At 44.6% G+C, this 15150-nt stretch overlaps 1 long non-coding RNA gene across 1 annotated transcript; it reads right to left on the bottom strand.

Moving 5' to 3' along the window:
- Positions 1 to 3180: 3180 nt before the first annotated feature.
- Positions 3181 to 5391, bottom strand: LOC118175503. Its single transcript, XR_004754997.1, has 2 exons — positions 4426 to 5391; positions 3181 to 3956 (listed from the first exon to the last, which is right to left on the bottom strand). It is a non-coding gene; the product is annotated as an uncharacterized LOC118175503 (long non-coding RNA).
- Between the last annotated feature and the right edge of the window lie 9759 nt (positions 5392 to 15150).

The following is a 15150-nucleotide window of genomic DNA, read 5'->3' as shown; positions in this document are numbered from 1 at the left end:
TCACAGACACCGACCACACGCCCACCCCTCCCACCTCTCCCCCCCCCACCCAGCTTTTCCTCTCGTTTCCATTATAGGATGCTTCCAATCTTTTTTTTTTTTTTTTTTCTTTGTGAATTTTTTTATTATAAGAAAATCTATTTGTATCCACCCTAACCAGTTTAGGGATATATTAAGCTATTTTTGTACATAAGAGAGAGATTTATAGAGGTTTTGTACAAATGGTTTAAAATGTGTATATCTTGATACTTTTTTTAATATGTAATGCTTATTACCTCTTCATGTTTAGACGTGTAGTCGACATTACCTTACAACTGCCATTTTTGTATGTGGTTTTGTAAAGGACTTGGATTTCCTCCAGATGTACTTTAGCACCAACGTGTCTTACTTTATAGAAACTTTGTTAATGTATTAATAATGTTATTAAACAATGTTCAAAGTGAACAAAGTTTATGCAGCTATTGTCCAAACGCAAAATGGTAGCCATTTGTTTTTATATGCTGCCTTTTGAAAAAAAAAAAAAGAAAAAAAGAAAGAAGCAAACAAAAAATCCCTTATGCCACTGCCTTTTCTTACTGTTTTATTACAAACTTACAAAGGTCCTGTATAACCCTGTTTTATACAAACTAGTTTCGTAATAAAACTTTTTTTAATTAAAATGATCAGCTGCCTGCTGCATGTAATTATTTTTTTTCCTTTCTGCCATTGACAACAATGAATGTAAGGACAAAATGTTAAATGATGTTATGCCAGAGCTGAGTTGCATATGAAGTGTTTGTACCTGATGGATGTAACATATATATCTTTATCTATCTCTATATAAATATGCAAAGATCTCGCCGTATCACCATTGTTTTCTTGCCCTTCTGGGTTACAAACGTGTATCCAAATCAAAAGGCGAGGGGGTGATTAATGATTGCATTGTCCTCCCCGAAATCACTGCACATTAAAGAATTCCCCCAAAAGACCAGGTCCTAAAGAGAGGGCGCCCTGACCCCGTCCTCCGCAGCTCTTCCCCGGCGGGGCACGAAAACACGGGGGAAGGCGCAGCCGCCGCCGCCAATAACACGGGCGACTTTGTTGCCTCTGCGAAGATAGCGGCTGGATAAATAAAACCGTCAGGGGAAGACGGGAAGCGAGCGGCGAGGGGGGAGATGAAATGAAATAAATAAATAAAGTAGTAGAAATGGGTGGCAGCTCAGAGACACTGGTCTTTCTAAGCTTGTTATTCTACCCAAATAGCGTGATCTGCGTGTAAAAGTACCCAATTACCAAGATTCAAAAAGAAATTGGACCCCCCCCCCCTTTTTTTTTTTTGGCTAGCCTGCTTGTTGTCAGTTAGCAAGGACGTGACCAGAATTCGCCTCCTCCTTTGCGCCTGGCTCCTGCATCACTTGCAAATTCAGTTTGCGTGCACCAAGCCAAGCGGAAAGCGAAGCGCAAAATGCATCTTACAAAAAAAAAAAAAAAAAAAAAAAAAAAGCAAAGAACGGGGAGAGCCAGTGTGTGCTGTACAGAGTTGTGTGCCACCGAGTTGCAAGGGATGCGCTGGTTTGGAAAAGAGGAGGGAAAAACTTCGGTGCACCACCCGGGTTTTGGGGCTGTACGCCTGTAAATCAGTGTGCACACACGCACGTCGTGCGGGCACAGATGCACAAACATCCTCGCACATGTCAGTGTACAGGCCTCTCCGCATCGCCCAGAAAGTAGATTCCCTTTGCCTCCTTGTCTTCTCCCCCCCGGCCCGAAATGATCCATATGGGATTTAACCAGGGGAATAGGGGACGGCGACTGGGGTCATGGATTCCCTTCTTGCCGCAGCACAAACACTCGTTGTTTTAACTGCTCATGGAAGTAATGTTTAGTTATGAAAATAATAACCGTTATATGCCTCCATCCGCTCTCCCTTTACAGCATCTCCTTTTTATTTACCCACTTTTGCAAGTGTGCAGATAAGGTATGCAAAGAAAGTGCAGCGAGTAATTTATAGCTATGAATATAACATTAGGATAATGTTTCATTCTGTTACAAAGGCGAAATTTCTCTTCCTTGTGTAGACAGGTGTTCTTTTTTGCTCACTTCTGAATAGTAAATATCCAGACTCATTAAACTAAAGGCAAAGTTACGCTGTTGTTCGCTACAATGTATAAGGCAGGCTCAGAAATTCACCACCTCCTCCCTCCCTTTTTCCCCTCAGCCCCCTCCCCAAAAGAAAGAAAGAAAGAAAACACACACACACAATTTTACTGAAGATAGGGAAAGGGCAAAGCAGGATTGGGGTAAATCTCATTACATCTGCTCTAATCGCTTAGCAACACAAAGCCTTTTCTTGTATTAGTGCGGAGAGCCTTTCAGCGCTGCCTGACAGACAGTATTCAGTTAGCATTAGGAAACTCCATAAATCAGGGACTTCTTTGGGCGCACTATAAGTTTTAGAGCTATGTGGGGCGGGGAGGGGGGGTCAGGGGAAAGCGAGGAGGGGGGGCTGCAGATGGAGGTTGCGGGGCCGCCTATTTATTGATGCACCTATCTATTGATTTATCCCAATGCCGGAGAGGCGCCCCGTTAACAACCAGCTCCCTCCCCCGAGGGGTTTTTCGCCCTCTCCCCAAACCAGCCCCGCTCCCAGTTTTTGGGGTCCCCGCGCAGCCTCGTGGAGCATCCGTGCCCTAAGGAGCTCCCGGCACTCAGGTAGAACCTGGGGGAAGCCACGCCCAGCCCTACGACCCCCTCCTCGACCCTTGGGGAGCCTTTTATAAAACTTTACTTTCCATTTTTTTGTTGTTTTTCCCCCCGGTAAGCGGGCACCTGCCAAAGGGCAGGCAGGCGCTGCAGCGCCGAGGGGACTGGGGCTGGCTCCATAATGCAGCGCCTGTTACTCAGTGCATTCAGGGATTAGCTCGCCTTGAAGGGCAGGGGGCATTCTCTGCATCCCCCCCCCCCAACACCTCCGCCCCTTGCAAAGGGGAGCGGGGAGAGCCCCCCGCCCCCGGCCGCCACCCCGCTCCATCCCAGCGCGCAGCAACTTCTTGCTCCCAAGCGGGCTCGCTTTTAGCGTGTCAGCCCGCACAATGCACAGCTAATTCCTGCTGCAAAAGGCAAGTGGTGAGGAATCAATCGCAGGCTTTATGCAATCAAAAGGGATGATGGGTTTGGGGTTGGGATTTTTGTTGTTGTTGTTTCTTCTTCCCCCAAGTTCCCTGCCCCAGACTGAATTTTTCCTGCTCCTTACCCGCGTCCTATTAATAATCCCATGCAGGCGATTGCAGACCGAGGTAAACCTATCATTTGTATGCGCCTGAAGATTAATTTCCCCCATGTACCAACTCAACGGCATAGTTATCTCTTTAACAGGGAAAACAGTTTGGCTCCATTGTCGGGTTGCCAAGACCGCCTTTTGAGAAAGGGAGCCCGGCTAGCCTCTGATCAAACTCAAAGGTTAGTTAAAAGACAAAAACAGCTGAAAATCTTCATGAATAATGCTGTTTCCCCGAGCCCAGTGTAGTGCAAGCGCACATTTCAATGCCAGAGCATTTTGTTATGCTGCTCGCCTAAGTCAGAATTTCACAGAAAAGGCAGAGAAGAAAAGCTCCAACAATTAGAGGGGGCCTGTCAGAAAACATTAACGCCTTCCTCGCCCAGCCTGTCAAGCATGCTGGAAATAAAAAACTGGCATAGCGAATCGCACCTCCACCCTCCGGAGCTGCGGGAGGGGAGAGGGAGGGGGGTTAGGGACAGAGAAGTAGGGGGAGAGACAAATGGACAGGCCCAGGCTCTTAGCAGGCTCCCTCGGCTTTGCAGTTCAGCCGAAAGCTGGAAAAAGAAGTGAAAAGAAACTGCAGCTGGATGCTCCTTCCAGGTATTTCTCCCTGTTTCATGCACCCAAATGACATTTCAGGACCATAATGCACACTTGCATCATCTCTCGGCATCTTCAGCCCTTCCCCTCATTGCTCCTGCAAAGCACTGCAGAGCTCTCAGCCCCCTTTGCGTTCTGCTGCCCCCACAGTCCCACATCCAAGCTTCCACACTTGTGGCCATGAAGATGCCAGGTGTGGCTGATCCTCAGCTGGACAGCACCAGAGGTATCTTCCCCTTTTTTAGGAAAACAGATTAAAAATGCACACCAGACCCACTACCCACATGCTCAAATCTTTTTCCCTAGTGCAATACCTACTGAGTTACTTGAAATCACCACCACCACTACCCCCTTACACTGCCTGTAAGTGGACATCTAGGCTTTGATTTTCCTGGCCAAAGCATGGATTTTCCCCAGAATATAAACTACAAGAGAGCTCTGTGCCTTTTCTTTCTGTAAGCAATTTTCCAGGCCATCGCTTGAATCTGTTTTTTGCCCTTGTTGCCTTTGTTGTCCCAGTGCACATACGTGTGTATGGTTATACCCAGTAACGACCAGGTCAGTACTGTGCAGCTTCTATAGGCAGCCCTTTGCTGGGGGATGGAGGGCGGGGAAGAGCACTGTGTAGCGTAGGCATTGTGTCACCTGTGGGTTGAAAAAAAATACAGCAAAATATTAAGTGACTGAAGAATAGACTATCTCCACACCCCTTCTGAGATGTTCTTGGAGGTTATAACTGTAAAGGGACACTGCACAGCTCAGACAGCATGCAAAAATAGACAAGTCAGTCTTTGCTCATGGTCAGAGTGCTTTGTGGTTCCTACTTATCCCATGGGGAAGGAGCTCTGGCTTTAGGGACGGAAGCTCTCCATTCCACACACACCCTGGAGAAGCAAAATTTATCTGAGTAGTATGGAGCTTGCTGTCCCTTTCAGCATTTCCTGCTGCTTGGAGCCAGATGTATCCATAGAAGGATGTAAGAAAAGGCAGGGCAATCCCCAGGTACCAGCTCTCATACTTTTGTCCTGGGCAAACCCAGGCAGCTGGTAGGAGAGGAGAAGAAGTTTCATGGGGTCCCTTTTCTCCCTCTACCCTGATACCTGGCTGCTATTATACTAATTGAAGAGGGAAAGGCTGATTTAAAATGCAGGGAAGGAAGGAACTAAATAAAGGAAAGCTGCTTTTTGTGACAAGATACTGGTCCTGGGTTGAAAATACCTAGATTCATTAACAGACGTGATTTGGTCTTGTCTCAATCTATTTTAGCCTGAGAACCACAAATGTAAGACAGATGCCATGAGCAGTTCCTCACAAGTGTCTTCTGATATGCTGCAATGGGAGAATATGAGAAAGTTGGTGAAATGGGATCACTGAAATCTGTACTCTGCTCTTGTGCAGGGCTATGGGAAGAGCCAGTGCACATTAATATCCTGGCAAACTTTCTAGGGGACAGATAATCTATTTTTCCTTTTGGCCCATTCTGAACAGGATTCAATCCTGTTGTTGCTCTTCACCTAACCTCCAAGAAAGGAACAAACACAGTTTTGTTTGTTTGTTTGTTTGTTTGTTTGTTTGTTTTTTTGCAGAAGAGCTTCATTTCCCCTAAAACTTCACAGCAACAAGTTGCTTTCTGCTTTCATAAACTCTTAACGCGGGATTACCAATGGCAATGGGGAAGGACAGATAAGAATTACAAAAATTCTTATAGCCAGCCCCACTAAGGCATAGGCCTTAGTGGTAGGGATGGTGACAGTCTTCTGAAGCAGACCCCAAGCTCACTTGGTCCAGTTTCACCAAAACCGTTCACAGAAGGAGCCCACATTTGCCTTTTAGGATTGGGCCATCCTCCCTTCCACCCTCCACCCTCTCTCCCCTCCTGCTGTTGGTTGGAGCTGGGAGCTATTTTAATTTACACTTGCTGAACAGGCAGGGCTGTATTACTCCTGAACAGGAAAGGAAAGGCTCTATATTAGTAAAGTGTGAAATGCAGTTTTGACTGAAAAGGGAAGCCATTTCGACAGGATTATACCATGACAGGGCAGATTAAACCCCTGCCATATGGCCTAAGATAGGCTTGCTTTTACTTTCAGGTAACAATGCATTGCTAATTAAGTGGTGATGACATTTCTAAATGGAAAAAAAAAAAAAAAAAAATAAAAAAGAAAAAAAAAAAAAGCCACCTGTACGTGAAATAAAGACAGTCAAGTGAAGTGAAGACATTCATCAACACTAATAATACTGGAAATCAACCCTCTTTTATCATTGCGGTTTGCTTTGAAAAGGAGATGGAATTTGTTTGATTTGTTATTGAGTAAACAATAATTCACATGTGCACTCTGAGAAGCGAATGCGGCGCTCCTGAAAGGCACCCAAGGGACAGCGCGGGAGAGCAAAGTCCCATGTCACATCCAGGACAAACACGGCCCAGGCAGCAGCACCGTGGGGCTCCCCTCCCTGCCCTGCCAAGGGCCTGCAAGAGGGAGATGGAGGGTTTCTCCCCGAGTGAGGCAATGTCAATAATATCTAAGCACATTCTTCAAAGTCTCGCTGTGCTGGAGAGCTTCTCGTTTGCACCTTCAGGGGTGTCCCAGTGAAGGGCTGACCCAAAGCCCACAGTCCTTGCCATGTGCACTGCTGTTTGGCCATTGGATGGCAATAGCTGTCAGGCAGTACAGGAGATAATGTCAGACTGTTGGTCTACAAGCAAAAGGACAATTGTTACTGATAACCTTTTCAGTCTTTCCGATAGTATTCTTCAAAGACCCGAGACTTATTTGAAGTTTCTAAGCAATATCTATGCATATTCCTCCACAAGGCAGAAACTGCATCTGGAATTGCTGACCCAAGAGGTTCAGGAACTGGCAGTGTCAGACATTTTGCTTCATCCTGTTTTAACTTTCAGAGCAAACACAGGTTTTAGGTTACTCTAATGTGTATCAAGCTGTTTTGCCCATCTGAGGGCCTGATAGAGCAAGGAGACTTGGAGTGGCTCCTATCTTGTTAAACTTGAAGCACTGCCAAAACCAGAAGCCAAGCTTTCTCTTTCACGTCTTTCACTGGCAGAACTGCCACTCAGATGACCCCAAAAGTTTCATGTGATCCTCACAGATATTTCATGCTCAATGATTTGAAGTTGGACCTGAGCTTCCAAGTAACTTTCCAGACAGATGTACACCCATGGATGAGCCTGACAGCATTTTAAGCTTTCTGCTGACAAATTTTTAGCTTCATTCTCCTCCACCTCTTTGCCATCCTCAGGCAATGGTGGCCAACTTCTCCTACCTCTGAGGTCAGCAAACCTATAGAAGATGGTTAGAAATGCTGGCAATCACTCCCAGCATTGGAGAAAGGGGGAAGGAGTGGACCTGCAGTACCACAGGATGCAGCACAAGATGCAGTGGCAGAAAGTAATCACGGAAGGGAGGCAGGCTCCCAGCCAAAGAGCCACTCTGTGCACTGCTGGGCAGGGCATCAGCACAGAGCAAACTGCTGATGAGCACAGCACGAGCACAGAGAAATGGCATCAGTAGGCAGACACCTCCAACACCCAGATAGGGCAAGCCCCAGGAGATCAACTCCTAGCAGCAAGCAGGACCCTGCTGCTCCTCCCTCCCATGGTGTCCACACATACATCAGAAGAGAAATGTGAAGGAGGTTGGAGGTAGTGTGAGCCACAAGCACACAAGGAGTAAGCCTCCTGCAGGCTTCATGGCTTCCCACAGCCCAGCACGGGGTTGAGGCTGCACTTGCCCATCTTTATACCCACTGATGGCTCTATCCTCCATTACCCTACCTGGTCCCTTTCCTAACCGAGATATATCTTCACCACCTACAACACTCCGTGGTAATTGCCGTGAAAGGATTATGATGTATGGATAAAGAGAAATAAAATAGCTGCTGGCAGAAGCAGTGAGTGAACCTCCTCCCTCCTCCCCCACTCCCAAGTTTCTTGTCAGAAGACCACCGTGGCGGCAGGGACAGGTGATGAGGATAATGACAGGTCCACAAGGGGCACTCTGCTTAGTCTGACTTGTCCCTTGGCTTCTCTGCATGGCCAAATCCTGTCTTCTTGGCACATCACTTTTAGTTACCACTGCTCCTTCTCACTCTCTGTGTATGGAACTGCTACTGACCAATAGAGCATTTATAAATAGAACAATGTTTAATTAACACAACAGTAGGACAGACTTGTTGAAATACTTCCCAGACAGCAGGCAAGAGTCCTGACAAGGAGACTATTATGGGAATTTTAATGAATCCTTCCAGAGTGGGACAGCTTCCATACACCTACACTGCAATGACTAATTTTGTTTGTGAAAATTGTATTGGTAAATGATGCAGGGTGACAATAACACTGGGGACCAGTGAACTGAATAAAGTCACTGGGTGACTATGTGAAATACTGCCTACAGGACAGAGCACAGTGCTTACTAAATGCACTGTAGTCATGAGTCCGAGTGCCCAAAAGCCCACGTCAGACCCAGCTACAAATGTAGTTTGCATAAGGCAGGCAAAGAAGCAATTAAATAACCCAAACAAGGATCTAGCTGTGCCAGATGCCACCACAGCATGAAAAGAAGCAAGGGCTGCACGACTGCACAGCTACTTCTGTGAGACACGACCAGGAGCATGTGCCTTATTAACACTGCTGTTAAATGCATGCCTGCTAGCTGCTGCTGCTGTTATTGAGACAATAAACACGCATCCTTGCAATCTCACCATCTAAGAACACAGGAAATTAAAATTGGCTCCCTCAGTGGTGGGCCTGTGTAAGGTTCCCACCTACTGTACTACAGCCCACTTCTTCTCACAGCGATGTGTGAGTTGTGAATCAAGGGGTGATGAAAGGACAAGGTTTACAGTACAGTGCATTCCCCTAAGCCCACCTCCTCCCAGTTCTGTAAACTCTTCTTCATTCTCTGGCAGAGACACTGCACATCAGTAACCTGGTGTCCATAACCAATAAATACTGATGGTCTCAATTTTAGAAATGGCCTCTTATCCTTCAGGATTTTAAGCAACAAAGCTCCCAGGAAGACCAACTACAATGACAAATGGGTTATTCTTGACTTTGCTGATACAGCTGTCCAATGCTCATATGGACAGCAGTCAGCAAGGGACTCACTGCTCTGATTCTTCTGATTTCATCATTATGCATTTGAGGTGGTTTTACCAAAAGACCTGGCTATTAATGGACAGATTCAAGAGACACCTTATTTAGCCAGAAAGCCTGGGCACAGCAAGTTTCCTTCTCTAGTTTTGCTATTTCATCTCCCTTACAGGCACATTATTTTTTTTTCTTTTTTTTACCTTGAGTATTGCACATTGACTATTGAAATATGCTGCACTGCACTCCAGACAAAATGGTTTTGCAAGGTGAGTTTGCATGGAAGCATTTGCAGGAATACTAATAAGCATAGTCAAATACAGGTTTTGGCGTATTACTTCATGCATTCAGGAATAAAATCAGCTCTGTTTTATTGGACTAAGCAATGGCACACACTGAGCTGACTAAGAAAGCCAACAAAATTGTTAGTGAGTATTTTAGTAATACATAAGGATTTCATTGAAGTGGAGTGAAAATTTGCAAACTGCTTGCTATAAGCCTGGGTTCATTGAAGAAAATAGATGGGTAGGAGAAGACGTGTCTTTTCAGCTGCTCCAGATGCTGCTGCCCTCGGAGGTGCAGGTTGTGAAAGCATTGATTTTTATCCACATGCATCTGTGTCCTGTTGAATTCTTACTTTTGCATAATGTGGAGTCTTGTCTGACAGATTAACGCAGTGCTTCACCCCCAGACAAAAGTGCTGGCCACTGGTAAATCCATCTCCAGCACACCTAGCTCCGTCAGTGGGCATATTATCAAAGGTAATGAGCTTGACACTCCCCTTAGCTCCAGCTGCTGTAGCAGCGTGTAATGAGCCCTGCTTTATGGACTCTGGCTCTCATGCTAAAATGCCATTGAGAAGTGAGACAGCATGTCCCTGAATGTAATTTACTGCTTAGCATCAGCTGGCCCCAGATGATGGAAAGTCATCTGGATGGAGGGTCAAGTGGTATAAACAGTTCCAAATCTTCCTTCTGCCCAAGGGCTTGGACCTGTTAAGCCCTGAGGCAAGCAGGAGCAGACCCAATGGGGGCACATCAGATAAGCAGGCTCTGTAGGCAGATTCCTTTGAGGCATCTGCTCTTCCAGATGAGGAACCCTTGTATTGACTATATCCCATCAATATCTTCACAGCAATTTAAAGCAGATACCATGCAATAGGTCAGATTTCCTGAAGGAGTTAATCTGCCACTGCAGTTGCTTTTTTTCTGATGGAGTAACTTTCCCAGCTCCTTAATAACATCACACTCTATTTTTCTGGTAAGGTGTCAAGGATGTTTATATAACATAGTAGCATCATTGTGTTTCAAGAAAAAGAAGCTGAGGGAAGTGGTATCAATAGCCCAGAAAGAGCCAATACATGAGGCTGAGGGGAAAAAAAGAAGAGAAAGGAGAGCATATGATGCTCTCTTAAAGATAGTCCTTTAAGAACATGCCAGACAAAGGCAGTGCCATAGTATTTAATAGATCCCAGAAGGCTTTCCTCTTCCATGGACCTCTGTAAACATACTGTATGCAGCATTAACTTGTGGATGCTCGTAAAATTATACCTAGTCAATGCAAAATCTTACAAGATTCATTTGTTATGTTGAGCATAAGGGTCTGACCAGGGTCTGCCACTGCTGATAAAGACTAATTGTCATCTTGTGCTCTGGAGGGTTATGATCCTGGGAGAGCAGGATGGAGACACACCAGCCTGGCTGAGTGTATGTGTGCTGTTTCCCATTGGGATGGTTCGTAATGTTACTTAGGGATGTCCCAGACTTAACTGAGGGATGAAACAGTTCAGTGAGACCCAGCATGGTCATAGCCATGTCTCTGAAAAATTCAAGGATGCTAGCAGGGATGAGGGCCTGTGGGCATGATGTGCTCCGGGCTATTTCTGCAGCTGCTCTTTAAGAGCAATGAAGACACAGACATTCAATCCCATGAGACCACCTGAAGAGCAGGAAACCTTCCCAGACAAGTAACACAGACAGAATGAGATTCCCAGGATGTGAAATATGGGTCTTAAAAATTAACCTCATGGTGTGGTGGCAGGTTTCTAGCTGGTTTCGCACCTGATGCTTGCTTGCATGTCTCTACAGCACACTGTGTGTGCTTAACTCTGTGATGCCCATACATGTGCGTGTTCCTTCCCCGCTTACTACACACAAGGAGCCTGGTACAGGCTGTAGACACATGGATGGGATTACAGGGGCCCAAAGACAGAGATGCACAGCCATATCCACTTGGGCAGGCTGTGCAACAAGAAGTCAGGTGCCATTGCTCTTCCTCATACTAGGATTTACTGTATGATCTGAGCAGGCATTTATGCCACTGATACTTCTTGACGTTTCTCTTTCTTTAGATATTGCCACCTCTTCCAATGTGGACAAAGGTCTGTTTCCGAGGCTGCACTCCTTTTCTGCGTGGATGACAGGTGGGAATGGAGGTCTGATATAAATAAATCCTGATTTGAAGCAGGTTGCAAGTGGAATCTAGTCTAATTTTCCACCCTGAACAAACAATTTTACTTAGCCCAAAACTTTCTTTAAAGAGAATGAGCTCAATTAAGAAAACCACAACAACACAACTTTTAAAAAATACCATTGTTATTGTCCATGTGGGTTTTGGGTGGGCTGTGGAAATTGATTTACGAGTCAACCACTTTTCTCTTTTCTTGCCATCTCTCGCTTGAGTGGTTTGTAGGCCTTGGCCCTTTCTTTCACTCAAGGAGAATAAGGTTGTCTATGGAAGAGGTCAGCATTTCAAATTGGTGGAGTTCAACTGCACAAATGACATAGAACTGACAAGAAAAGACAGGGGGTTTGGAGGTCATAGACTGCATAGGTCCTGGTTAGGGTTTTCGCTTTGTGATGGGACCTGGCACCAAAATGAATTAAATAACAGGCTTAAGGACTATTGAGGGAGGGCTGAATGCAAATCAAAGATAAGTAGAAGTTTTCTTTCCTAAAAGGGGAATGATTTTTTTTTCCTTACCTCCCCCTTTCCATATCTGCACAGGCAAGGTCTGCATGTTAAACATGATTTAGCAGGCATTATTCTGGAGCCTTTTCATCAGGTTTCTGCAGTGATTGCCTATCTTGGCCTATGATTAATGATCTGCTGTGCAATTTGGAGGCTATAATGACTCAACAATCCACACACAAACTATATAGTCGCATTCCTTTTGCAGATTTGCCAAGCTGTTACCAAGGGGCCCACAACCAAGCAGGATTGTTAGAGAGATAGCTAAGCATTTCTGCAAATGCCATTCTGCCCTTATCTTGCTGAGAAGTGCGTTGGGCAGCAGGCTCATTTACAAAATTCAAAGCCTAGATTTCAGCGGTTCCTTTAAAAAAAAATTCTGGCCTGAAATAATCATTAAAAAGGCCAGAGAGAAAAGATCTCACTATATGGCCTCTCAGTGATTATACAGACAAAATACTTTCTTTGTTTCCAAATTTTGAATCTGATTAATTGAGGCCTATTGCTATTAATGCAGTCTGAAAGAGAAAAGTTAATCTTTGGAAACCCAGGGCATAAATGAAATCTGAAAATCTAAGCAGATTTTGAAGTGAAAGCTTTGTCTTCGTTCCAGTTTCCATGTAGGAATAGGTTATGAGTATTTCTTTAAAGATTTCAATTGGCTCTGCATCCAGTTAAATACTGTCTGTAGAACAGCTCCTTTACTTTTTTTTTTTTTTTTTCATTCAAAGCATGGATCCTGATGAGAACCCTTTTGGAAAATTCATGTTTGCTGTTTATGAAGTTGTTTTAATAAAAATAAATGTGAAAGGTGAGGACAGAGCTACAGATAGCATCCACCTTTCAGAAGGTCTTCAGTTATCTTAAATAAAAATATTACAGGATAATCTATGTATGTTCCTGTTTCCATTATTAATTATTAAATGCAACCCAAATAAATCAGTCAACCAAAAATGTTCTGGTATTAGTTCATTGCAGTCACATTCATTTTAATGATCCATTCAGTTTTAGTTTCCTTTTTTGTCTGGCTTGAGGAGAGGGGACCTGGAAGGGCATATAGCAGATCCATCCTGTACATTGTATTATTATCGTTATTATCGTTATCATCATCATCATCACTGTTATTGTGGAAGTTCCTGGAAGTTTTAATCAAGGCCGGAGCTCCGCTGTGCATGATATCAAACCCCACAAAATAACGCTGTATCTTCATTATGAAAGGTACCTCTTAGACCTACAAGTAACACTTTGAGGCACTGATTTTGGAACACCTTCATGGTTTCAGATCCCATTGCAGGCAAGAGTAACCTTTTTCTACTCTGACTTCAGAGCCCAACACATTAGCGAGTGCTTGTTGAAGAAAACATTTTCAATGCTAATTACAAAAACGAAGGGCACAATATGTAAATTGAAGGCTCAGATCTGTCACAGTTTCCTGCTGATGGGGAGGAAGAAGTCAGAAACCCCCATGTATGAGCACGAAGAATTTACCCTTCCCCCTCTGTGCAGGAGCTTTCACCCTTATGCCAAGAGTTAACCTAGAGCAACGCACCACGGAGGTCCTACTTTTGCAGGTTTTTACTAATCTTTTCCCCCAATACATACATAAATAGATAAAATCAGCTGCAAGCACACGGCTGTACAGCAATGATAGTGCTGTGGTGCACTTAAGTCCATTAATCTATGAATGGTTGCATAGCTGACACTGCCTTCAGGGCAAGGGATGGAGTAGATCGGGGTCAACAGCCTTTAAATGGTGCTATGCTAGCTTGTGGTTATCATCCCCGAAGCAGAGGTTACACAGGACAGCAAGAACTCATCAGTAGCTGAAAGACACTGCCTCTCAAAGAGGCAAAACCCACTGCTGAGATCAGCTGGATCACTGGCCTCTGTGAAACAACCTCTCCTGCTGACTCAGGGCAACAGCAGGGAACCTTTAAACCTCTCAGGTTTCAGTCTCAGGATGCCATGGCCTCTGTTTCTCAGCCTTGCCATGTGCCTCTGAAGACCAGTACCTGTCCTCTCAAATGGATGGCATCTCCAAACCTGCTTAGGACACTTCTTCTTTGACTTCATCAAAGTCAAGACACAGCAAAAGTCTGCACTTTCCTCACAACAAAAAAGAAACAGAGCAGGTCTGTTCAGATGAAATATTTGGTCTGGGAGCCCACAGATGATCCTGAAAAGGATGAGGAAGCTAACAGACCATTAATGCTGATTTAAAGCATCCTTAGTTACTTTCTATGTGAGTGAAGCTCCTTCTGTTTCTCCCAAACCACACTGATAGTAACTTGGAAGGCATCAAGACAAGGATCCCCACTGACATCAGCACTCAACCACCATCTGTGAAAGGCTCAGTGCTGAGAGGGACACAGTCTCTACAACAGTTATGTCCTTGGTTTTTCTACTGGAACCAGCTTTTTCAAATGTGGGATGTGTTTTCTGAGAGACAGCCGACTGCCAGCTAGGCAGCGTGAGGAGGTCAGCCTTATTTCACACTGGTCATCAGCTCGTGCTTCCTTGTGTTTACTGACCTCAATCTGAACTGTTGCTTAAGGGTGACTTGGACTGAGCTTTTCAGAGGTCATAAGTGAGTGTGAAGACCTCCGTGTCTGAATATGCAAGAGGGAACATTTCAGACATTTAATTTTCTTGAAGGAAGTTTTTGACACTTTTTGCAAACGAAGTTCTTTCAAAATATCTTGCCCTGAACACTCACAATTACTAGTCAGTTTTTGAAGAGCTTTTTTTTTTTTTTTTTTTTCAAATTCAGTCATATTCCCAGTTATCTGAGTGAGTCAGCTTCACACTTGACAAGAACCACGTAGGTCTACAAATTGAACAGGATGTATGGGTGAGAAAATTACCCATCCGTCAGATTTCTTAGCACACCATCTTGGATCTAGTCAGACTAGAAGCCTGTTAGAACCAGGCCTTTTGAAGTGTTTTGGCATTTCCCTTTCTGACTCAGAAAAAGGAGCACAAACGGAACGTGTGGCAGGGAGAGGGAAGTTGTTTAAAACATTTCAAACCAGAAAAATTCAGCTGAGGTGTGACCCAAATATTACCATTGATTATTGACAGGAATAGGGCAGGCTTTCCTTCCTCCAAATTCTCATCCCAAGGCATTTCATAAACTGCAAGTTCCCAGGTGGTGCTTTTGTAGGTATGTGTGTGCATACTGCTCAGCGTGAAACATCCATAAGGATGGAAAATA

This window comes from Oxyura jamaicensis, chromosome 1 (genome assembly GCF_011077185.1).
Source record: "Oxyura jamaicensis isolate SHBP4307 breed ruddy duck chromosome 1, BPBGC_Ojam_1.0, whole genome shotgun sequence".
Classification (NCBI taxonomy): domain Eukaryota; kingdom Metazoa; phylum Chordata; class Aves; order Anseriformes; family Anatidae; genus Oxyura; species Oxyura jamaicensis.
This window is presented reverse-complemented; position numbering and strand designations above follow the sequence as displayed.